The 25,764-nt window shown below is 41.3% G+C and overlaps 1 long non-coding RNA gene across 1 annotated transcript; it reads right to left on the bottom strand.

Annotated features, from left to right (window-relative positions):
- Nucleotides 1–19,135: 19,135 nt before the first annotated feature.
- LOC140194585 (uncharacterized) lies at nt 19,136–23,455 on the bottom strand. Its single transcript, XR_011885248.1, has 3 exons — nt 23,406–23,455; nt 19,604–19,662; nt 19,136–19,203 (listed from the first exon to the last, which is right to left on the bottom strand). It is a non-coding gene; the product is annotated as an uncharacterized lncRNA (long non-coding RNA).
- Between the last annotated feature and the right edge of the window lie 2,309 nt (nt 23,456–25,764).

Genomic DNA, 25,764 nt, shown 5'->3' on the forward strand with positions numbered 1-25,764 from the left:
ATTCTGGCGCCAACATAGCAAGCCTACAACCTACTAACCTGAATCGGTATGTCTTTGGAATGTGGGAAGAAACTGGAGCACCCGGAGGAAACCTATGTTGTCATGAGGAGGACATACAAACTCCTTACAGACAGCGGCAGGAATTACCCTGATCAGTGATCACTGGCACTGTATAATGTTTGAACTACCGTGCCACTTTGTGGGCTGCTCCCAGCACACCATTGACGCAAATGATGCATTTCTCGGTATGGTTCCATGTTTCAATGTGCATGTGACAACCTTTAAACTGCGAAAGACAAATTAATTATTCCTAGGCTCATCTGTTTGTTCGCCCTTCTAGGTTTAATCAAGTGGTGTTCTTGGATTTAATCAGGTGGTGTTTGGACGTACAGGAGTGAGATATGCCAATTAGTGGAATGGTGCCACAGCAACAACCTGGCAATCAACGTCGGTAAGATGAAAGAGCTGATTGTGGACTTCAGGAAGAGTAAGGAAGGAACACATACCAATCCTCATAGGGATCAGAAGTGGAGAGAGTGAGCAGTTTCAAGTTCCTCAGTGTCAAGATCTCTGAGCATCTAACCTGGTCCCAACATATTGATGTAGTCATAAAGAAGGCAAGACAGCGGCTATACTTTATTAGGAGTTTGAAGAGATTTGGCATGTCAACAAATACAGTCAAAAGTTGTACCATGGAGAGCAGTCTGACAGGCTGCATCACTGTCTGGTATGGAGGGGCTACTGCACAGGACCTAAAGAAGCTGCAGAGGGTTGTAAATCTAGTCAGCTCCATCTTGGGCACTAGCCTAAAAAGTACCCAGGACATCTTTAGGGAGCGGTGTCTCAGAAAGGCAGTGTCCATTATTAAGTACCTCCAGCACCCAGGGCATGCCCTTTTCTCACTTTTACCATCAGGTAGGAGGTACAGAAGCCAAAAGGCACACAGATTCAGGAACAGATTCTTCCCCTCTGCCATTCGATTCCTAAATGGATTTTAAAGCTTTGGACACTACCTCACTTTTTTTAATATACAGTATTTCTATTGTTTGCACGCTATTTTAAATCTATTCAATATATGTAATTGATTTACTTATTTATTTACGAAGTTTTTTTTTCTCTCTCTGCTAGATTATGTATTTCATTGCACTGCTGCTGCTAAGTTAACAAATTTCATGCCACATGCCGTTGATAATAAACCTGATTCTGATTCTGATTCTAAACTGCATCATCCAGATTAGAATCAAATCCAAGAAACATCCAGATACAGATAAAGTGCACACAGAAAGTAACGTAAGGACTTTCATTTAGGTATTTTAACAAGGTTGTTGTTAAATTTTCGACACATGATGGGGCAGCACAATAATACCTTCAATAGAACAACTGCCTCACAGGTCCAACAGCCTGGGTGCAATCCTGACCAGCAGTGTTATCTGGGTGGAGTTCGTACCTACTCCATATGAACATACGAGTTTCCTCTAGGTGCTCTGGTTTGGTCCCACATTCCACATTCAACAGGTTAACTAGCCACTGTAAATCGTTCCAGGTTGTGTGGGTGAGTGATGGAATCTGGTGGTAGAGGGGAGAATAAAATAGAACAGGATTAGTGTTAATTGATGTTTGGTGGTTGCTGCAGACTATGGGTAGAATGGCCTGTCTCTGTTGCTGTTTGATTTAGGATTTTATGATTCACTAATATCTCTAAAGAATATTTGTATTTTTTCTCCACATTTAAGCTACTTATAAGGCAGTAACACCATAAAATCCTCTGAAAATATAATCATTTTCTTACCTGAGGCCAAAGTAATGCTTTTGTCATAATTACTCAAGTAAACGATATGACCTCAAAAGATAATTTTAAGCACACAGATTGTAACTTTCTGTCATGTATATTTCAACATATAAGATTCTAAGTCAAAATATTTATTAAAGGATTTCATTATGAAATCTTAACCACTATCTGAATTACAAATGCATTTATTTAATATACTATGCAATGTTGAAAGGCATAATCAAAGATTGATTCTTGGACTGTTCCCTGTGAGAATTTGTAGATAGGATTCGCTCTTCAGGCAGATGCTGAAACCAGAGAGATCACCAAATCATTGTTAGGAGCTTTCTCGAGGGTTAGCAGGAGATATCACTGATTTACTACTGACTCAAAATTTAGCTTTAATGTCTCATATAATGATTCTGTCCCTATCTCTTTTTCAGAATATCTTTCTGTTAGAGCACAAGAAGTTGTGGAAAGTGTCAGGCATCATTCAGGTAATGAAAAGTCAGAAATCTGAGGAGTTAATTGGTTATTTTCCTCACATCTCCTCTCATTCCACTATCATAACTTCAGCAGAACCTTGATTTATCCACAGAATTAGGGTTCTGCCAAGGTAGCAAGTTCCAAATACATTGATGCTATGGTTTTATTCAATTAGTCTTCATTCTAAACTGCTGCTAGGGAATGAGACAGGGCAAGTGACCAGAGTTTGTGTAGGTGAACACTTTACATCTAGTAGTAATAATCCCATTAGTTTCAAAGTTATTACGGGAAAAAATAGGTCTGGTCAATGGGTTGCGATTGTAAATTGGAGAAAGGCCAATTTTGATGGAATGAGAAAGGATCTGGCAAGTGTGGATTGGGACAGGCTGTTTTCTGGCAATGGTGTACTTGGTAAGTGGAAGGCCTTCAAAAGTGAGATTTTGAGAGGGAGCAGAAGATGGTATGTGCTGTCAGAGTAAAAGGTAAAGATTACAGGTGTGGGAAGCCTTGGTTTTCCAGAGATATTGTGGCCCTGGTTTAGAAAAAGAAGGAGGTGCATTGCAGTTATAAGTAGGCAGGAATAAATGAAGTGCACATGAAAATACAAGAGGACACTAACGAAAGAAATCAGGAGGGCTAAAAGAAAGCATGAGGTTGCCTAATGGATTCTACAGAAATGCTAAGAGCAAAAGGACTGCAAGGGACAAAACTGGTCCTCTGGAAGAACAGAATGATAATCCATGTGTGTAGCCAAAAGAGATAGGGGAAATCTTAAATGCATTTTTCCATCTACATTTACTCACGAAATGAACAGAGTCTATAGAAGTGAGGCAAAACAGCAGCAAAGTCATGGACCCTATACAGAATACAGAGGAGGAGGTGTTTGCTGTCTTGAGGCAAATTAGGGTGGAAAAATTACCAGGGCTTGTCAAAGTGTTCCCTCAGACCCTAAAGAAGGCAAGTTCAGAAATTGCTGGAGTTCTAGCAGAGGTATTTAAATCATCCTTAGTGACAGGTGGCATTGGAGGATTGGAGGTTAGCCAATGTTATTCCGTCGCTTAAGAAAGGCTCTAAAAATAATCAAGGAAATTATAGGCCAGTGAGCCTGACATCAGCAGTGGGAAAGATATTGGAAGGTATCCTAAGGAACCGAATATATGAGTATTTGGATAAACATGAATGGATTAGGGATAGTCAGCATGGCTTTCTGCATGGTAGGTCATGTCTAACCAATCTTATAGAGTTCTTCGAAGAATATACCAGGAAAGATGATGAAGACAAGGCAGTGGATGTTGTCTGCATGGACTATTGTATGGCATCTGACAAGGTCCCGCATGGGAATTTAGATTATGAAGACACGCGGTCCCTTTTTATTGTCATTTAGTAATGCATGCATTAAGAAATGATACACTATTTCCTCTGGTGTGATATCACAAAACACAGGACAGACCAAGACTGAAAAAAACTAACAAAACCACATAATTATAACATGTAGTTACAACAGTGTAACAATACCATAACTTGATGAAGAAGTCCACGAGCACAGTAAAAGTTCAAAGTCTCTCAAATGTCCCAAATCTCACGCAGACGGGAGAAGGAAGAAAAACTCTGCCTGCCATACCCGACCACGGTCCGACTCTGAGTCATCCGAAAATTTCGAGCTGTGATCAGCTCTCCGACACCGAGTACTGAGCGCCATCTCTATCTGAACGATTCGACCTCCATCTCGATCGCAAACAGCAGGCAAAGCCGGGGATTCTGAGTCCTTCCCTCCAAAAGATTCCAGATCACGCAGTAACAACAGCAGCGAACCGGCGTTTCAAAAATTTTTCCAGATGTTCCTCTGTGCTTTCACATCTGTCTCCATCAAATCAGAATTGTCCACAGCCCCTACTTAATGGATACAATATCATTTTTCACCGGAGGACTGCGCATGCGCAGCACGCTGCTCTCTCTCCTCCCGCCAATTTGGTCAAAAAGGTTCAGTTGCTCAGCATTGAAATGAGGTAGTAAATTGGTTTAGACATTAGTTTTGTGGGAGAAGCCAGAGAGTGGTAGTAGATGGTTGCCTCTCTGACTGGAGGCCTGTGACTTGTGGAGTGCCACAGGGATCGGTGCTGGGTCCATTGTTGTTTGTCATCCATATCAACAGTCTGGATGATAAAGTGGTTAAATGGATCAGCAAAATTTGTGGATGACACCAAGATTATGGTCAGTGATGAAGACTATCCACTTCAGAACCTGTACCAGCTGGAACAATGGGCTGAAAAAATGGCAGATGTTATTTAATGTAGACAAGTACAAGATGTTGCACTTTGGTAGGACCAACCAGGGTAGGTCTTACACAGTGAACGGTAGGGCACTGAGGAGTGCAGTAGAACAAAGGGATCTGGGAATACAGGTCCATAATTTATTGAAAGTCGTGTCACAGGTAGATATGGTCGTAAAGATATCTTTTGTACACAAGTATTGATTACAGAAGATGGGATGTTATGTTGAAGCTGTATAGGACATTGGTGATGCCTAATTTTGAGTATTTTCTGCAGTTTTTCATCACCTACCTACAGAAAAGATGTAAATAAGGTTGAAGGAGTACAGAGAAAATTTACTAGGATGTTGCCCAGTCCAGAGAACTTGGGGTATATAGAAAGATTGAATAAATTTTATTCCTTGGAATGTAGAAAATTGAGAGGAGATTTGATGGAAGTATATAAAATTATGAGGGGTATAAAATAGGGTAAATGCAAGACGGCTTTTTCCACTGGGGTTAGCTGGGACTACAACTAGAGGTTGTGGGTTAAGGGTGAAAGGTGAAAAGTTTAGGGGGAACATGAGGGAAATCTGCTTCATCCAGAGAGTCATAAGAGTGTGAAATGAACTGCCAGCGCAAGTGATGCATGCAAGCTCGATTTCACCATTTAAGAGAAGTTTGGATAGGTACATGGATGGTAGGCGTATGGAGGTCTATGGTCCTGGTGCAGGTCGACAAGGGTAGGCAGTTTAAATAGCTTGACATAGACTATATGTGCCGTACTTTTCCATGACTCTAAGGTTTTCATTGAAATTTGTGTAAGCTTCAATTCACTATCAACCAGCAATGTGAATGTGGATCTTCAGACATTACATTTTTAATAGAGAACAAAAAAATACAGAAAGACATATCTATGTAATACTTATTTTAATCTGATGTTGATTAAAATGAGCTGTTATTAGAAGGGATTAATATAATAATTACCAGGATAATAATATTTAACCTAAGTAGGTATAACACATAAATATCAATAAATATTCTTCCAATAAATACCTAAATTTGAAATTTCATAAAATTAAGAACAGTGGCATTTGGAGACAATCATGTTATCAAATGCTGTCAGTACTAATTTGTCATTACTGTTAAAATGGAGCAAAGTTAGTGGCTCATAGGATGCAGGAACACAGCAGGGGGCTGGAATAGCTCCATTAGAAAGTTGATGCATCTTTGATTTGATAAGTGTATGCATTGTGGCCAGTTTGTACTTTACTGGACATGTCCCATCACAATAAAAGGCATTGTAACTTAGTGGGGCTCTGATCCAGTCTGACCATCCAATCTCCTCAAAAGACACATGTAGCGATCGCCTACAACAACGTATCTGGCTTCTCTGGCAGTCCTCAGTGTAGCTTTCACGACGTGTCCGGATTTCTTTAACATTTTTTTGCACTTCTATTTTCAGTTCTACTTCAAGAGACACTTTGTCTTCAGAATCATGCTTTTGACTGGACAACCACGGAAGCAGCTCTAATTCAATACCATAATTTTCCTGCGGATAATTTATCCAATGTTCAACAGTTTTTTGAATGTCAAATGTTTCAACTTTTTCAAAATTGGATGTAAGGACTTTAGAACCAAGAAAATGAGGCTGTATCTCTGCCCTATTAGTTGCTGGCTTGAATAAGTTGTAGACTTTTACAAGCTGTGGGTTTTCATCCGTCATTTTCTGATGTAAATTTGCATTCTGACATTTGCGCTTGTAGAATCTAAGTTCACTTCTCAAGACCTTTACTTTAGGAAAGACAAGTATGCTCTTGACATTGGAAACATTAAAGTACAGTTGTTGTTTGTTGTTGCTCATATCACTTGTTGTTCCTATTACAAAAACAAGAGGAATATGCATTAATCAGTCATTTATGTGTGTGCTTGTATTCTTCAGTTTCAATCCTATTGTCTCAATTCTATTCACCCTTTTTTGAGAGAGAATTAATTGGGCATCTGCTTTTAACTGTCCAATTCTGTTGTAGAAGTCACTAATATATTTGCTATTTATATTTTTCTCTTGTGGCTTTAGATGGTGTAATTGTACTCAATATTTTAGGCATTGGTCTCACTCATCTCTGACTCAAATAGTTGGACTGAAGTCACACGCCAGATTTAATTGCTGAAATCACTCAAATTATAGTGTTAGCTTGGTAATGAGTCAGAAGGCCATATGAAAGTAATTTGCACCATATTAAAAAAAAACAAAGATTTTTATGACATTCAGCTTCTGAAGTTGGGAAATATCACATAATTTGGTACCATCAAGATTTCAACAATTATTGTAATCACATTTAGTTTTCTGTTACTTTTCTCCCTCTACGGTTCTCTTCTGAAAATATTGGTCACAAATTTTGCTGCAAAGTGGCAATATATACTGTTTCTTTCCAATTTGTTATGGAGTGGATATGCACTGATTTGTATCTGCCCACACATTAGATGGTTATATGCTGAGAGAGTAAAATAGATGATTCATGGCAAATAGTCCAAGACTGAGACTGGATGTGGTACTATTACACTCATTCACTTGATTTTATGAAGATTATAAAAACAAAAGCAACTGCATTCATTGTTACTGTTGCTTACCACTTTGCAGTTTACCAGAATCAAGTTTAAGTTCAATAGCTTCGGATAACCGGCTCTCTCTATATCAGAAGTGAACAGTGGCTCAGCATTTTTCTCTGCATTGGCCATGACCAGAACTGCTTAACACTCCCTATCCTTTGGGTAGGGAGGTTCCAGGATTTAGTACCAATAAGGGGTGGGAAAACATTTCTAAGTCATGATAGTGTTTGACTTACAGATGGTGGTTTGAAAATCGGACACTTGGATTAATGCTAGATTGTTCCCTTCCGTTTTTGTTTTATGGTACAACTTGATTCGCCTGCCATATAAATTTTGTATGTTTCTTGTACATTCTCCCCCTGACTGTGTGGGTTTTCTTCAGGTGTTCCGGTTTCCTCCCACAGTCCAAAGACACACCAGTTTGTAGGTTAATTGGTCCTTGTAACTTGTCTCGTGGTTAGGCTAGAGTCAAATCTGGGCAGCACAGCTCCAAGGGTCCGAGGGCCTATTCTGTACTGCATCTCAATAAATTTCTTTCAAAAATACATAAATTAGTGACTTCTACAATAGAATTGGAAGGTTAAAAACAGTACAGTGGCCAAATAAACCTGTAAGTATTCCTTTGAGGGAAACTTGTGCTCTAAGAGTAAGTCTTCTGCTCATAAGGAAAACATCCAAACTCCACACAGACAGGACTCAAAATCAGGATTGAACCTGAGTTACTGGAACTTGCAACATTATGTGCCACACTACTGCTGACAAAATGCTATCTCAGTTATCCAATCCAATCTCCCTATTATCCCTAACGTCCAAGATCAATGTTAGATCCTGATGTCTGAATATTCAGACCTGCTTGCCTGACAACTGCACAGATTTACAACCCTCTGCTTAAAGACATTTCTCCCTATTCCTAAATGATCAGCTCCACATTTTGAGACAGCATCAATAGCTCTAGACTCCAGACAGAGGAAACAACCTCACATGATCTACCTTATCAGTCCCTTTTGGAATATTGTACATCTTAATGAAATCACTTCTCATTCTTCTAAATTCCAGTTAGTAAAAGCTAAAATAATTCACTCTTTTTAAGGATAACTCATTCTTCTCCAGAATAAATCTAGTAAGTCTGTGATCACTATCTCTAAGGTAAACATCTCTTCTTTTAGGTACAAAGACCAAAAATGGAAACAACCCTCCAATTGAGAACTCACCAAACCCTGATGTAATCTCTAGAAGACTTTGTAGATTTATACTCTAATCTCTTTGCAGTAAAAGTCTACATATTATTTGTCTTCCTAATTGTTAGGTGTATTTGCATGTTTATTGTTTCTTCCTATGAATCAGTGTGTACAAATGTTTCTGTACACCAATAATAGTGTTTCACCATTTAAAACATTTTTTTTTTCTTTTTCTAACCAAGTGCCTGTTATTTTCCCCACAGTATATACCATTTGCCTCCCTGCTACCTGCTGGCTTAACTGGTGTAGATCATTCTATGCCATGCTCACAGTGAACTTTCTCAATCTAGGTTTGTATCAATACTACACTTGGATATGTTTCACCCCGTCTTAGACACTTAGAGAAGCTGAAAGATATCTGAGGGTCCGGTACTTATCCTTATAGTAAGCCACTCCAGGTAGTGGTCTGCCAACCCTTAAATGACCTAATCATTCTGAAAATCCTGAAGTTGCAGATATCCACCAAAAGAGTGATATCAATTGCAAAAGTGATTATGCAAATTAATACCTATTTACCAAACAACAAAACCGTGCCTACATTTTTATACAATCCACTCTATCAGTATTGATCATCAGCAACAGGGTGCTGGAAGGCTGTTCATTCATTTTAGTTTTCGAATTTAATATTAATTTTCTCAATTTTCATTCTCTAAAAATGGGTTGTATTAAAAAGAAGTGTGCCCGAGCATGTACCCAAAATTATCACACTGAACAGGAAACAGAGGTTTGCCCTGTTTATTTTTCAATGTACGAGGCAACACCGTCACTATTTTTAATTTGTAACTATATTGATATTGCTCCACACATACTATTATGTTAGCGCTTGTGCAGAAATTTAAATGTGGCCACTGACGGAAAGCCACGCTGAGCCCTGCTGCACCTCACTTTTAGAAGCCTTCTGATTACAGTACACAGCAGTCCAACTACACATTAATTATATAAACGTACATGAGTGACCAGACACTTACCCTTTACAATAACTGAGCTGACAGAATCCATTCTGGTGGACTTCTTGTTCAACAAACTAATATATTGGTTGGATTTCTGCACACGCTGCAGATAAAGTTTATACATTTTCTCCTCCTCTGTTCTAGAAATATTAATTCTGGGCTTAAGAGGTTTTTCCAATCCTAGTTGTTCCATGACTGCTTTCTTAATCGCTTCAATCTGAATTTGTGTCTCACGTTTCTGCCGGAGACTGGATTGAGGCTTCAGCTCACCACTCGTGTTGCACATCAATGCCAAATAAATATAAAGATATATGGAATAATATCTGTGCAGTTCCATGGGATCACTGTCTGGAAAATGCTGCCACAGCAAACGATGAGATTAGTGTTCACTCTGGCTGCTTTTCTCTACAGTTAACAGAGCAAGGTTGCGTGGGTTTATATAGAGTCCAAAGTTGACCCTGTTTGCTACCGCCTTTTGTTTATTCATAATCTTAGAGGAACAGAGAACTTAGCTTAAAAGCACCCGCAGGCGAACAGCATAATAATCTCCACAATAACCGATGTTAAAAGTGGCTCTTTTTTTCTACTTAATACACTTTGCAAATTGTGATTTTAAGCTAATAAATGTAGCCGTTAGAAGGGCTTTTGATGCAATTAAATGACTTTGTCACTAATGTCACAGAATAGCTATTCTGAGAGTATTTCATGTACATATATAGAAGGCTAAAAATGCATTCTTGCCTTTGGGGATTTTTACCTGAAGTATTGACATATTATTTGAGAATTTATCTCATGATGCCTGAAAAAGTATAATTGTTTGGCATATTTCCTGTACTGAATACTCACTTACCCCTCCTGATCTGCTATCACCTGCAAGTTTAACAAATTTGCACTGAGTTTCAGAACTAAGTTGTTTATGTAAAATTATAAATTATGGCAATCTGATATTAATCATATGTGACACCTGCTCACTCCCTTCTGTGGCATCACAACTGTTCTCCCATAGAATTGAGTGATTTTCAACATTTCATATAGCTCTATTTTGAATTTAGATATACAGCATTGCAAGCTTCAAAAAGCCCATTACGATATTTCTTCATTTATTTTCTTTGCAGCCAGACGTCACTGGTTCTATCTTCATTTATTGTCCATCCCTAACTGTGCACGAGTTGGGGAAGGATCAGGAGTCCCATGAAGGCAGTTGTCACTGCTGAACTGAGTCACCCAAAGACTGAAGGTGGTTGATATTTAAGGTCTTTATTTACCTCAACAAGCAGGCATTCTCTTGGAAACAACCTCAGAAGATTCTTCCTGAATGCAAACTACATCCAGTTGCTATACACTTCAGAACAAAGAAAAGAGCAGGTGGTTCAATACGAGTTTAATATCTACAATGACTATTCACCTCAATGTTTTGTGTCTATTAAATGGTTCCTCTCAATTACATTTTTACAATGTGAGCATACTGTAACTGGTAAGACATCTCTGAATGTTCAAGCATCTTTACTGGGTCAAAGTAGTTCACATGGATGGTCTTAAAGCTTCCCGACAGCCAAGATTAGTGTTGTGAAGGCTAACACTCTGGATACACAAATATATCAACTATTGATCGAGTAAATATGCCTATGACCCTGTTTGATGTGCTAGCTTGGAAGCTTCTTTGATCTCTATCGCAATGATGCAAAATAACTTTGCTAAGCATGTCTGATCCCTGGTTTGTTATAAGGCAATTAACATATCCCATCGTTTTATGTTTGGCTGATGTCTATAAGAACATATTGTGGTCTTGTTTGTTTACAAACCAAATCTCTTGAAAGACGAGCCTCCTGCTGTGGGCCACTGCTCTGTAAACTGTACTGTTTGTTTACAAGGTTGTCCTTTTAATTTCAAAATGATTAATGCTTAAAGCTGACATTAAAACCAGTTTCCTGAAGACTGGTTCTTGTTTGAATTCATGCCTGCTCTACTCACATAATTCCATAACTCCTGAATGTCTAACAGTGGCCTGCAGGGTAAGAATGGTAGATTTCATCCCGTGAAGGACATTAATGACCACTATCATCCCCTCAAAACTAATCACTAACCTCCAAAACCAGGGCCTTGTTACATCCCTATGCAACTGGACCCTCGATTTCTGCACTTGCAGAACCTCAGTCAGTACAGACTGGCAAAAGCATCTCCTCCACGATCACCATCAGCACAGGTGCACCGCAAGGCTGTGTACGTAGTCCCCTGCTCTACTCGCTTTACACTTATGACTGTGAGGTTAAGTACAGCTCCAATGTCACATGTAAGTTTGCTGACAACACCACTATTGTTGGTCAAGTCAAAGGTGGTAAAGAATTGGCATACAGAAGGGAGATTGAAAACCTGGCTGAATGGAGCCACAACAACAACAATCTCACCCTCAACAGCAGCAATAACCAAAGAGCTGATTATCAACTACAGGTGGAAGAAGACGAAGGTCCATGAGCCACTCCTTGTTAGGCGACAGGAGGTGGAGAGGGCCAGCAACTTTAAATTCCGTGGCGTTATTATATCAACGCATCTGTCCAGGGGCCAGCACATAAGTGCCATCAAAAAGAAGGTACAGCAGCACCTTAACTTTCTTAGAAGTTAGTGTAGATTTGGCATGTCACTTCTGAGATGTTGATACCCAGGAAGTTAAAGACATTGGCAATTTAAAGTCAGGTTAAGGTCACTGCTGACTCCTCATTGAGGACTGGTGTGTGTTCTTCCAACTTTCCCTTCCTGATTTTCACCGACAATTTCTTGGTCTTCCTGACATTGAGTGCAAGATTGTCGCTATGACACCACGCAACCAGCTGATCTATGTCAGTCCTGTTGTAATGTGAGCATTATTAAAAGTAAGTTAATACTAATTAGGATAATGGGGGGGGGGGCATTATTTCTGTTCTTTTTACTTCTAGTGTGCTTTTGTACATAGTGTTCCTGCCATGCCGTACGGGTTGTAAAAGCCTCTGTATACACATAACGGTTTTGACTTTCGAGTTAGAGTTGTTTCTTTGGGCATGAAGTTGTCGAGTGTGCCTTTTTCAAAGTAGAAGTTACCACATATTTTTGGCAATGAGGTGAACTGGTTTTGTGGACGTGTCTGCACATTTCGAATGAGAGCAGCAGCGCCAATAAGGAGCCGTACATTCAGATGGCTAAGTTTGGGACTATCAGTGATTTTGTGGAGGTTACGGAGGACTGGCTGGAGTATGAGGAAAGGTTGGGACACTTTTTCTGTGCTAATGGAATTACTGAGGAGGCTAAGAAGCGCTCTATTCTCCTGAATGTATGTGGGGCAAAGACCTACAAGCTAATAAGGAATTTAGCCATACCACAAAAACCGGGGGGGGACATTCCATATGACGAACTGGTCAAGTTCGTGGAAAACCACTACAATCTGAATCCTTCGGTGATAGTCCAACGGTGGAAGTTTCACAGCCGTTTCAGGAAGCCAGGTCAGTCTGTGGCCGAGCTTCGGCAGCTGTCAGAGCATTGTGATTTCGGAGCGGTGTTGGAAGACATGCTCCGTGATCGATTGGTATGCGGCATTAATAATGACGGCATACAATGCTGCCTGTTAGGGGAAACTCCACAGTTGACTTTCAAGAAAGTCTTAGAGATTGCCCAAGGCATGGAGATGGCTGCTAATAATGTCAAGGATATTCAGAAAGGACATGGGGGGTCACAGTCAGCGGCAGTGCATCAAGTCAGGAGGGAGACTGGTAAACAGGCAAAGCGGGTGGAATGTTTCCGGTGTGGAGGGACATACTATGCAAATGATTGCAAATTCAAAGACACTGTCTGCCATGATTGTAGCAAAAAGGGACATTTAGCTAAAAAGTGCAGAAGTTCAAAGGGCAGGGGAAAGCTCAACAGGCTCAGGCAGCCACACACCATCTAGAAGAAGCAAATGAAGAGGCAGCATGTGCCTACGACATGTTCAGAGTGGAAATGGATGAGGAACCACCTGAACCATATTATGCCACAGTCACTATCAGGGGAAAGGACATTAAGTTTGAGATTGATTCAGGGGCTACTGTATCGGTCATTAGTGAGGAGACCTACAGGAGGACATGGGGGTCCAACTTGCCTCCCATTAGACCGTCAAAGCTCAAACTTAGGACCTATACGGGGCAGCCCATACCTCATTTAGGGGTATTATATGTGGACATTTCAGCTGGGGGTCAGAAGGCTGAAGCCAGGCTAGTGATAGCTAAAGGCAGGGGACCCAGTCTTTTGGGTCGCGATTGGCTTTGCAAAATCCGGCTAAACTCGCATGAAATTAAGTATGCACACACGACGGAGGACATTCTGCAGCGGTACAGTGACATTTTCAGGGACGAGCTAGGAACACTGAAGGGTGTGACAGTGAAACTCCATGTCGACCCTGAGACCACACCACGTTTTTTAAAGCCCAGGTCGGTGCCCTATGCCATGAAAGGCAAAGTCGAGGAGGAGCTGGGACGTTTACAGAGGCTGGGCATTATTGAGCCCGTCCAGTTTTCAAGGTGGGCGGTTCCCATTGTTCCAGTTTTGAAGGCAGACAAAACGGTGAGGATACGTGGGGATTATAAACTTACGGTGAATCAGGTCTCTAGGCCGGAGGGGTACCCATTGCCATGGGTGGATGACCTGTTTGCGACCCTGTCAGACGGTAAGCTGTTCACAAAGCTGGACATGAGCCACGTCTACCAACGGCTGCTGCTCGATGAGGATTCAAAGGAGTACGTCACAATTAATACGCACAAGGGTTTATTCAAGTACAATCGCCTGGTATTTGGAGTGGCGTCCAGCCCTGCCATTCTCCAAAGGACAATGGACTCTTTGCTGCAGGGGATTCCACACGTAGCAGTGTACCTTGATGATATTTTGGTCATGGGGGCTACAGAGGTGGAGCATCCGGCTAATTTAGAACAGGTGCTGAAGAGGCTCTCAGACGCAGGGCTGCGGTTGAAATGCAGAAAATGTGTGTTCCTGGCATCAAGTGTGACTTACCTGGGACACAAGATCACAGCTGAGGGGCTTTGCCCTGTGGAGGACAAAGTGAGAGATATTAAGGAGGCCCCAAGCCCTAAGACCGTCACAGAACTCAGATCATTTTTGGGCATGGTGAATTAGGGCAAGTTTCTTCCTGATCACTCAAGGGTTTTGACCCCACTGTATAAGCTGCTTCACAATGACACTAAGTGGCAGTGGGGTGAAGAGCAGAAGAAAGTTTTCAAGGAAGTGAAAGAACTCCTCCACTCAGCGAAGCTGCTTGTTCACTATGACCCAGACAAGGAGATCATCCTTGCATGTGATGCCTCGCCCTATGGAGTCAGGGCAGTTCTCTCACATGTAATGGAGGACCGATCAGCGAAGCCTATTGGTTTTGCTTCACGTACCCTGACAGCTGCTGAGAAGGGATATTCACAGCTAGATAAAGAAGGCCTGGCTATTGTTTTTGCGGTCAAACGCTTTCATCAGTACCTTTATGGATGCGTATTTACAATTTATATGGACCATAAACCACTGATGAGCCTGTTCAGTGAGAGTAGATGCATCCCACCGCTAGCCTCAGCCAGGATACAGCGTTGGGCTCTCACATTGTCAGCCTACCAGTACACTATAGTGTACAGGATGGGTGGGGATAATGCAAACACCGATGCACTGAGTCGGCTACCTTTACCTGAGACACCTGTTACTACATGTGTGTCTCCAGAGACTGTGTTTTCACAGGAGAGGCTGTCAGAGACACCTATAAAGGCGACCCAGATCAAGCAGTGGACAGAGAGGGACCTAGTGCTGTCCCAATTCAAGACTTTCCTTTTACAAGGTTGGTCCAGAGTCATAGAAGGAGAGGAACTGAGACCTTATGCCAAAAGCAAGACAGAACTGAGTCTGCAGGATGGCTGCATTTTCTGGGGGGCGAGGGTCATTGTGCCTCCCCCTGGCCATTCACAGATTGTGGAGGAATTTCATGAGACTCATCCAGGGGTGTCTCAGATGAAAAGCCTTGCAAGATCCTACATCTGGTGGCCAAGAATGGATCAGGATCTAGAGAACAAGGTAAAATCATGCACGCAATGTCAGACTAATCAGAATATGCCACCACCAGCTCCTTTGCACCCATGGGAGTGGCCAGACTCTTCCTGGTCTAGGCTACATTTGGACTTTACTGACCCTTTTATGGGGCAGATGTTTCTTGTAATGGTAGATGCGCATTCTGAATGGATTGAAGCTCACATCATGAGCAACGTCACAGCCCCCTCAACCATAGACAAGCTCAGGCAAGTGTTTGCAGTCCACGGGTTGCCTGACACTCTGGTCACTGATAATGGCCCGACGTTCACCAGTGAACTGTTCAGTGAGTTCATGCAGCAGAATGACATTCATCACATTCGGACGGCCCCTTTCCACCCAGCCTCAAATAGTTTGGCTGAGCGGGTTGTTCAGACAGTGAAGGAAGGCCTAAAGTGGATGACAGGGGACTCTCTTAGCATTCAGCTTTTATGTTTCCTGTTTAAATACAGCCTCACGCCACAGACTACGACTGCCCACACTCCAGCAGAGATGCTGATGGGGCGTAGGCCCAAGTCAAGATTGGACCTGCTGCACCCGGACATGAAAGCAAAAGTGAAGAGAAAGCAGGGAAAGCAGGAAAAGCAGAAGGAGGGACATGATCAACATGCACGAGAGAGACAGTTAAAACCCGATGACAATGTCTATGTGAAAAAAATCAACAATGGCTGCCTGTGGTTATTCTTAAGCAGAGTGGTACAGTCTCCTATGTTGTTAAATTGACTGATGGGCGTGTTTTCCGCAGACATCAGGACCATGTGCGCCTGCATCATGATACCGGCTCAGAGGCAGACAGTTCCATAGAATTTCCATTTGTGAGACAGACCACGGTGGAAGCATGTGTACCAGTGACTTTGCCAGAGGTCAAGACACTAGCAGAGGGGTCGGGGTCCCCTGAAGAGGATGGACATTCTCACACAGACACATAGACCCCTCTCATGCCCCCAAAACCAGACCCACCCAAAACACCATCACCAGCGGTGCCTGCTGGGTCACCGGGGATAGTGCACGGATCACAGCGCACTCGTAAACCTCCTGACAGACTGAATCTTTGATGGGACAGTTTTTTTTTGCCGTTGTTAGATTGAACATTGAATCTGTCATGTTTTCCAGATGTTTTGTATTGGTAAACTGTTGCTGAGATACTAGTATAAGTTTTCAGGGGTACACAAGTTAATAACACCACTGCTTTTATTTCCTAGTTTTTTACATTTGGGGATGTTGGATTTTAAAGGTGGAGAAGTGTTGTAATGTGAGCATTATTAAAAGTAAGTTAATACTAATTAGGATAATGGGGGGGCGGGGTTTACTTCCATCTTTTTACTTCCGGTGGGCTCTGTATATCGTGTTCCTGCCATGCCGTACGGGTTGTGAAATCCTCTGTATATACATCACAGTTTTGACGTTCGAGATAAAGTTGTTTCTTTGGGCATGAAGTTGTTGAGTGTGCCTTTTTCAAAGTAGAAGTTACCACACTAAGTACAGCTCCAATGTCACAAGTAAGTTTGCTGACACCGCCACTATTGTTGGTCAGGTCAAAGACGGTAAAGGATTGGCATACAGAAGGGAGATTGAAAACCTGGCTGAATGGAGCCACAACAACAACAATCTCTCCCTCAACAGCAGCAATAACCAAAGAGCTGATTATCAACTACAGGTGGAAGAAGACGAAGGTCCATGAGCCACTCCTCGTTAGGCGACAGGAGGTGGAGAGGGCCAGCAACTTTAAATTTCGTGGCATTATTATATCAACGCATCTGTCCAGGGGCCAGCACATAAATGCATATCAAAAAGAAGGTACAGCAGCACCTTAACTTTCTTAGAAGTTAGTGTAGATTTGGCATGTCACCTAAAACTTTGACAAACTCTATAGGTGCACAATGGAGAGTATTCCAACTGGTTGCAACACAGAGTGGTATAGAAACACCAATACCCAAGAGTGGAAAAGTCTACAGAAAGTGGTGGATACAGCCCAGAACATCACGGGCAGAAGCCTCCCACCAATAAGCATACTTACAAGGAGACCTGCCACAATAAAGTAGCATCCATCATTAATGAGCCCCACTATCCAGGCCATGTTCTCATCTTGCTACTGCCAATGGGTAGTAGGTACAGGAGTTTCAGGTCCCCCACCACTGGGATCAGAAACAGTTACTACCCTTCAACCATCAGGCTCCTGAACTGATGTTGTTAACTTCACTCACCTCAATCCCAATTGATTCCATAACCTACAGACTCACATTCAAGGACTCTACTGCCAGGGATGGTGGTAGAGGCAGATACATGAGGGATATTTAAGAAACTCTTGGATAGGCACCTGGATGATAGAAATATGGAGGGTTATGTAGGAGGGAAGATTTGATTGATCTTAGAGTAGGTTAAAAGGTCGGCACGCACAACATTATGATCCAAAGGGCCTGGGCTGTACTATAATGTTCTATGTATGCATAGTTTTTCATAAATTTTGTTGTATTTTTAATTTTATTTTCTAGTAAATGCCCACAAGAATATGAAACTCAAGGTTGTATATGATGACATATTTGCACTTTGATAATAAGTTTACTTTGACTTTAAGATTTTTTTTAAATTCACAGTTTTATGGTTATGGTTACCAAGGCTGTTTTTTTTATTCCTGAATTTATGATTTTCTTGAACTTCAATACCGCAGCTGCCATGGTTAGACTCAAAATAATGGCCCTGGATCAGAGATCCATAATTTTAGTGATTAATCCAGTAACCTAACCGTTTCATCAACTTGCTATTGAAGTAAATCTAATGGATTATTGGCTTCCTATACTTAATGATTACTATTTCCCCAAAATGGGCACTTTGCTAATTTGCTTCCAGTTTGCTCATTGACAATATTTTTTTAAAAAATCATCCGTAATGATGGCCAATCTTTTACTAATTTTAAGTTTTTTGTATCAGAGTGGTCTGATCCATTGTAGATGGTCTAGGAGTTCCATCTTATTTAGATGAGAGCTATGTATTTGATTTAACTTGGCATAATCCATAAAGATGATGATAACCATCACAGAATGCCAAAAATGTAAAAATTATTGCATTCTCTCACAATGTGTGGCATAGCTCACACAGGCCAATAAACTGGAGAAATTAAGTGCACCCTCTGTAACCCAATTTCTGTCAACAAGAAGATTAAAAGTGAGCTTTATTTGTCACATGTACATTGAAGCATACAGCAAAGTGCGTTATTCCTGTCAAATCAAATCAGCGAGGTGATATTGGGCAGACTACAAGTGTTTCCACTTTTCCAGCGGCGACATAGCATGCCCACAACTCACTAATCCTATTCTGTACATCTTTGGAATGTGGGAAGAAACCGGAGCACCTGGGGGAACCCATGGGGTCATGGGAAGAATGCACAAACTCCCTACAAATAGTAGCAGGAATCAAACCCCGTTCTTACAGCTGTTGCACTAATCACTACACAACTGTGCCACCCTAAAATCAATAGTACAACATTTCAGAAGTTAATCAACAGGTACTGCTTTATGCATTACATCCAACCAATTATGGGTGAATTTTGATGCTAGGTTCTCCATCATAGCAGAAGTAGAATACAAAGAAAAATTTGGAATATACAGAAAAAAATCACTTGCAGAAAATCTATTGCCCAAGGAAAGCAATGACAGGAACTAACAGCAATAGTGGAAAGAAACATAGTGGTTTCATCTCTGTTTGTAATTTTTTTGAATAGCTTGTAATTATAAATCTCTACAAATCGAAACCTTTTGATCAGCTAGGAGAGTCCTTTCCCAGTTTCCACAACTGGAAATGTTCTGGGCCATTTAATATTCTTCAAAATATCTGAAACACAGAAATATTTAAAATATATTAAAATTGAAGTAAATCTTAAGTAATTACATTTGTAAAATAATTAAGTTACTTAAAGTACATAAGTATTTTAACGGATTAAACTGAAGTACATTTTTAAAAAGTTACCTTCCCCTTTGTTCCATGTTGGTAGCCCTGTATGCCCAATCTAACTCAATAGGTTCTTACCTGTCATAGGATCCAACAGCATCAATACTGGGAGATTTCATCAAGACTGAGCTCCCTTGTTACATTCCATATAATTTGTTTCCACTGAAAGCCATCAGCATTTACCACCAAAATCAAAATTCTAGTGCTACTTCCAAGAGAAATCAGATGATAAAGGAGATAGCATTCGAGGAAATGTTTTTACTTTGGATTTGTTTTTTGCTACCTGCTTGGAGCGGTGACTTGAATAGATCTGCAGAAGCCATCTTTATGGTTCATGGAATTCTGTATATAAAAAGGGAAAAGAGTTCTGCTATAATGGGTGTTTAAGAATAATAGTTTGTTAATAACGTTGTCCCTGTCTTCGCAAATCTGTTGAAAGTTTAAAGAAATGATCCAATGAGCAACTGTTAAGTTCCACCATCACTAACTCCAGAATTGTTCAAAATGTTTTGAATCTACATAAGCTTTCAAACCTTCAACTGGTTTCAAACTCTCAGTATCTGACCTGGTCCATGCCAATGGGAGTAATCAAAACATTATGCCTTGAGGCCATGCTCTTCAATTTAGCGTAACTTAGGTTTCCATTGTAGGAACATACCATTGGATTACTATACCTGTAAGGAACTTTTACATTCTGCCAGAGACCACGTGGGTTTCCTCCCACATTCCAGAGATGTGTGGTTTAGTGGGTTAGTTGCTCACATGGGTACGATTGGGCATTGTCAAAGTACCATATGTTACCGTACCACCTTGAGATTCATTTTCTTGTAGGCATTTACAAAAATCTTCACATAAACAAAGACTGACAAACAACCAGTGTGCAAAAAACAAACGATGCTAATAAAAGCAATACAGAAATCATCAGCTGTGAAGAGTCAGTGACAGAGAGTCTGTAGGCTTCCCCAATGGCACTAGCAGTAGACAGCGACATTTTGTGGGCTATTCACAGAAAAGCTGCTGGATTTTAGTAAAAGAGAAATTGCTCTGAGGCAAGTCTGTTGCCGATGGTTACTCTGGAAAAATTACTTCCCGCAATCTCTCACAACAGACAAGCACTACATTGATAAAACATAATGGTTGTGTACAATTTGTCACTTAAGATAGATGGATAAATCACTCTAACTCTCTCTTAGCATCTTACATTTGCAGACTCCTCTAGTGCTTAGCCAATGTTATATGTAAAACCAAGTTATTACATATTACCGCTTTTATAAGTTATATAATATTACATACTACAGCTTTCTATTAATCTTAATATAAAATAACGTATATCTTGTCCCAACAACCTTAGCATAAACTTGTTAACTATAGTTATGTTGTTATAGGTCTTAGTATAGTACTTTAATTTCATAAAAATATTTTCATATTTATATAACCCATATGGGGTAATCAAAAAGCACCGAATTTAGAAAAATCGAAAAAAATCAAAATGTTAACTAAAACGTCAGCACATAAACTCCTTTCAATATACAGATCACTTGTAAGTTGTAGTATTGCACTTTCTTCACTTTAAGTAGTTATGAAAGAAATCTTCCAGAGAGAAAGCCTTGTTTATTGCGCCCTCTATTGTGCAGATGCTAATATCTTTACATCCTTTTTTGCTCTTAGAATACAGATCACTAGTATCAAGCTATGGATTTCCACTTTCAGCATAAGGATTCTGAAGATGTCAAGTTTAGTGGCAATTTATCTGTCCCTAATAATAACACTGAATGTAAAAAGTAGTACCAAGTCAGTAAATTCAGAACAGTAACATGAGGAATTCTGCAGACGCTGGAAATTCAAGCAACACACATCAAAGTTGCTGGTGAACGCAGCAGGCCAGGCAGCATCTCTAGGAAGAGGTACAGTCGACGTTTCAGGCCAAGACTCTTCGTCAGGACTAACTGAAGGAAGAGCTAGTAAGAGATTTGAAAGTGGGAGGGGGAGGGGGAGATCCAAAATGATAGGAGAAGACAGGAGGGGGAGGGATGGAGCCAAGAGCTGGACAGTTGATTGGCAAAAGGGATATGAGAGGATCATGGGACAGGAGATCCAGGGAGAAAGAAGGGGGGGGGTACCCAGAGGATGGGCAAGGGGTATAGTCAGAGGGACAGAGGGAGAAAAAGGAGAAAGAGAGAAAGAATGTGTGTATATAAATAAATAATGGATGGGGTACAAGGGGGAGGTGGGGCATTAGCAGAAGTTTGAGAAGTCAATGTTCATGCCATCAGGTTGGAGGCTACCCAGACGGAATATAACGTGTTGTTCCTCCAACCTGAGTGTGGCTTCATCTTTACAGTAGAGGAGGCCGTGGATAGGCATATCAGAATGGGAATGAGATGTGGAATTAAAATGTGTGGCCACTGGGAGATCCTGCTTTCTCTGATGGACAGAGCGTACGTGTTCAGCAAAACAATCTCCCAGTCTGCGTCGGGTCTTGCCAATATATAGAAGGCCACATCGGGAGCACTGGACGCAGTATATCACCCCAGTCAACTCACAGGTGGAGTGTCGCCTCACCTAGAAGGACTGCCACACATTTCAGCATTGATGAAGGTCTTCACTAAGATTGGCAATGTTGTCAACTCATTGGTTAGTGTCATACCTTGCATGAAAGTGTTCTCTTTCATTTCTTGTACACCATAAGAACCTCATCTGTGCTTACTTGCACTTCCTTTGTTCTCTGAACCAGGGCCTCAATAGAACATAGAATATAGAATAGCACAGCACAGTACAGGCCCTTTGGCCCACATTGTTGTGCCAACCCTCAAACACTGCCGCCCATACAACCCCCCACCTTAAATTCCTCCATATATCTGTCTAGTAATCTCTTAAATTTCACTAGTGTATCTGCCTCCACCACTGACTCAGGCAGTGCATTCCACGCACCAACCACTCTCTGAGTAAAAAACCTTCCTCTAATATCCCCCTTGAACTTCCCACCCCTTACCTGAAAGCCATGTCCCCTTATATTGAGCAGTGGTGCCCTTGGGAAGAGGCGTTGGCTATCCACTCTATCTATTCCTCTTAATATCTTGTATCCCTCTATCATGTCTCCTCTCATCCTCCTTCTCTCCAAAGAGTAAAGCCCTAGCTCCCTTAATCTCTGATCATAATCCGTGCTCTCTAAACCAGGCAGCATCCTGATAAATCTCCTCTGTACCCTTTCCAATGCTTCCACATCCTTCCTATAGTGAGGCGACCAGAAGTGGACACGGTCCTCCAAGTGCAGCCTAACCAGAGTTTTATAGGGCTGCATCATTACATCGCGACTCTTAAACTCTATCCCTCGACTTATGAAAGCTAACACCCCATAAGCTTTCTTAACTATCCTATCTACCTGTGAGGCAACTTTTCTCTTGAAAACCAAAGTTCCCTAGTCTTGTTATCTTTACCTTTTATTCTGACAGGCATATACAAGCTTGTACTCTCAAAATTTCGTTTTCGATGGCCTCCCACTTACCAAGTACACCTTTTGCCAGAAACACCCAGGCCAATCTACACTTACCAGATCATTTCTGATACCATAAAAATTGGCCTTTCTCTAATTTAGAATTTCAACATGTGGACCTTTTAGCAGTGTATAGAGATAAATAGCATAGGTTTTTGAAGATAAACACAGTGCAAAAGTATGAAGAAGAGGGTTAGAAGAACGATAGGAAATGCCTCAGTTGAACTTGTTTTTTGAGTCAAATGGACAGTTTCTGTGGTCTGAGTAGATGCACTATATAGTAATTTAAAAGAATTAACATACTTGGATATAGTAATCATAGCATTATTTTATTCATTGAATTCAAGAATTGGTACATCACATTGTGAAACACTCTGCAAATTTGGCAGCCCACAGAAATGTGCCCTTTTTATATATTTGCTACATCATGGCATGCAAGGTATGACACTAACCAATGAGTTGACAACATTGACAATCTTAGTGAAGACCTTCATCAATGCCGAAACAATTTTTTAAGCTGTCTTATCTCCATGTTGCATTTCTCTGGGAATGGAGCTAATTTTCAGAACTAATGGAAAACTATTTAACTTACAGCAACTACCTCCCAGAAGCAACGTGATCCAAACCTCAGCTGAAACAGACAGAGAATGCACACAGTTATTCATACTTCAAGATTAAAGTCCAAGCCACTGGGAAATTGTTTACTGAAGCACGTAAGAGAATGAGCCTTAGTCACATTACCTGCAAGAAAAAAGCTGCACAGGTTGATAGGTTTTAAAGAAGACATTTTTGTCTTTATCGTTCGAGGCATTGAGTTCAGGTGTTCAGAATTATACTGCAGATATATAAAACTCTAGTTAGGCTGCATCTATAGTATTGCATTCAGTTCTGTTTGCCTCATTACAGGAAGGATGTGGAGGCTTTGAAGAGTATGCAGAAGAGACTTATTTTACAGTATATATTTTAGAATTTGCACAGCTTGCCTTCTTTTGCATATTGGTTGTTTGTCAGTCTCCGTGTGTAGTTTTTCATTAACTCTATTGTATTTCTTTGTTCTACTGTGAATGCCATCTCCAACGGAATCCTACCACCAAGCACATCTTACCCTTCCCACCACTTTTCGCTTTCTGCCCTCCCTCACTACCATTCAGGGCCCCAAAAGAGTCTTTCCAGGTGAGACGACACTTCACTTATGAGTCTGTTGTGGCCGTCTACTGTATCCGGTGCTCCTGGTGTGGCCTCCTGTATATCAGTGAGACCCAATGTAGATTGGGAGACCACTTTGCCGAGCACCTATGCACCATCTGCTAGAAAAAGCAGGATCTCCAGTGACCACCCATTTCCATTCTACTTCCCATTCACATTCCTACATGTCAGTCCATGGGCTCCTCTACTGCTGCCATGAGGCAGCACTTGGGTTGGAGGAGCAACAGCTTATATTCTGTCTGGGTAGCCTCCAACCTGATGAATGTCGACTTCTCGAACTTTTGGTAATTGCACCCCCCTCACCATTCCCAATTCCTGTTTCCTTCTCTCACATTATTTCCTTTCCTGCCCATCACCTCCTTTCCATCTATCAGCTTCCCGCCCCTTTACTTCACTCCTCCCCCTAATCGGGTTTCACCTATCACCTTCCACCTTGTACTTCCTCTTCCCCTCCCCCCACCTTCTTACACTGACTTCTCATCTTTCTTTCCAGTACTGGTGAAGGGTCTCAGCCCAAAATGTCAACTGTTTACCCTTTTCCATAGATGCTGCCAAGCCTGCTGAGTTCCTTCGGTATTTTGTGAGTCTGGCATCTAATTCAACATTTCAGTAACTTGCTCGTCTTGCTTGTATCGGAACTAGTTTGTTCTGCTGTAGGTTATCCATTTGTTATATTAACTTAGATTTTTTGCTTTCCACAGCATTCATCTTTGGTTTCATGTTTTAGCAAAAGCTCTTAATTACATTTCACTACTTAAGCATGCTTCTTTGCTTCCGAAGCGCCTTCAAGGGCAAACTTGAAGTGGTGCAGCTTGATGGATACAATAAAAAATTCCTGTTTCAGCCTGTTACAGCTGAGAATCACAACTGCATCAAAGGTCTGTAGAGTTACTAAATTATGTCAACTGCCATCCGCTTCTCTCAATTCCTCCACCTCTGACTCATCTGCACTCAGGATAAGGCTTTTCAGAGCCAAGGAAATGTCCTCCTTCTTCAAAGAAAGAGGCTTCCCTTCCTCTACTATCAACATTGCCCTCACCCATCCCTTTTCCATTTCACAAACGTATGCCCTCATCCCATCCTCCTACTACCCTACGAGAGATAGAGTTCCTCTTGTCCTCACCTGCCGTCCCACCAGCCTTCATGTCCAGCAGATAATACTCCATAACCTTCGCCATCTCCAGCAGGATCCCACCACCAAAAACATCTTTCCCTCCCCCCCCCCACTTTCTGCTTTCTGCTGGGATCGCTCCCTACGCAACTCCCGTGTCAATTCGTCCCCTCCTATTGAGCTCCCTCCTGGCACTTACCCTTGCAAGTAGAACAAGTGCTTCACCAATTGACTTCTCAGCTCTTTCACCCCTCCTGCTTTCCCGGTTTCACCTATCACCTACTACCTTGTATTTCCTCCTCTCCTCCTCCCACCTTCTTACTCTGACTTCTCAGTTTTTTTCTCCAGTCCTGGCGAAGGGTCTCAGCTAGAAATATCAACTGTTTACTCTTTTCCATAGATGCTACCTGGCCTACTGAGTTCCTTCAGTATTTTGTGTGTGTTGCCTGGATTTCGAGCAGCTGTAGATTTTCTCTCGTTGATAATGTCGACTATGGCTAGTGTGTAAGTTTTCTCAAATAAAATGAAGTGAGGTGTTTTATGTTTAATGAAACCCGTAACACATTTTATTGAACTCTAAACCCTAAACACAAAAGTGCGCTAAAGATCTTTATGAAACAATGTCATCACGTCA

Source organism: Mobula birostris, chromosome 3 (genome assembly GCF_030028105.1).
Source record: "Mobula birostris isolate sMobBir1 chromosome 3, sMobBir1.hap1, whole genome shotgun sequence".
Classification (NCBI taxonomy): Eukaryota; Metazoa; Chordata; class Chondrichthyes; order Myliobatiformes; family Myliobatidae; genus Mobula; species Mobula birostris.